Here is a 929-nt window from a genome sequence, read left to right as displayed (position 1 = left end):
CAACAACTGTAAATATATATGTACCCAACACTAGAGCACCCAGATATATAAAGCAAATATTGGAACTAAAGGGAGAGCCAGACTATGATACAATAATAGTTGGGGACTTCAACATCCCACTATCAGCACTGGACATCAATAGATCTTCCAGACAGGAAATCAATAAAGACACATTGGATGCTCTCTTTAGGTTCTAGGTGCTTCAGGAGCCATGGCTTAGGTGCAGATATGGCCAAGTCCAAGAACCACACTACATACAATTAGTCCCGAAAATGGCACAGAAATGGTGTCAAGAAACCCCGATCACAAACATATGAATCTCTTAAGCGGGTGGACCCCAAGTTCCTAAGGAACATGCGCTTTGCCAAGAAGCACAACAAGAAGGGCCTAAAGAAGATGCAAGCCAACAATTCCAAGGCCATGAGTGCATGTGCCGAGTCCATCAAGGTCCTCGTAAAGTCCAAGGAGGTTAAGCCCAAGTTCCCAAAGGGCGTCAGCCTCAAGCTCGATCGACTTGCCTACATTGCCCACCCCAAGCTCGGGAAGCGTGCTTGTGCCCGCATTGCCAAGCAGCGCAGGCTCTGCTGGCCAAAGGCCAAGGCCAAGACCAAGGATCAAACCAAGGCCCAGGCTGCAGCTCCAGCTTCAGTTCCAGCTCAGGCTCCCAAAGGTACCCAGGCCCCTACAAAGGCTTCAGAGTAGATATCTCTGTCTGCCAACGTGAGGACAGAAGGACTGGTGCAACCCCCTGGGTTGCCATCTGCATGGGGCTGGGGTTCTCCTGTGCTGTTTGTATAAATAAAACTGAGACAGGAAAAAAAAATAAAAAAGAAACATTGGATTTAAACTGTACTTTAGACCAAATGGACCTAACAGACATTTACAGAACACTGCATTCAACAGCTGCAGAATACACATTCTTTTGATCA

General features: G+C 47.1%; 1 pseudogene; it reads left to right on the top strand.

Annotated features, from left to right (window-relative positions):
* The first annotated feature begins 228 nt into the window (after positions 1–228).
* LOC105709112 (large ribosomal subunit protein eL29-like) lies at positions 229–702 on the top strand (annotated as a pseudogene).
* Positions 703–929: the final 227 nt, after the last annotated feature.

The sequence above is a fragment of the Aotus nancymaae genome, unplaced genomic scaffold, assembly GCF_030222135.1.
Source record: "Aotus nancymaae isolate 86718 unplaced genomic scaffold, 86718_ANA_hifiasm-v0.15.2.pri h1tg000161l, whole genome shotgun sequence".
Classification (NCBI taxonomy): domain Eukaryota; kingdom Metazoa; phylum Chordata; class Mammalia; order Primates; family Aotidae; genus Aotus; species Aotus nancymaae.
Note: the sequence above shows the minus strand (reverse complement) of the source record. Positions and strands in the feature narration are given on the sequence as shown.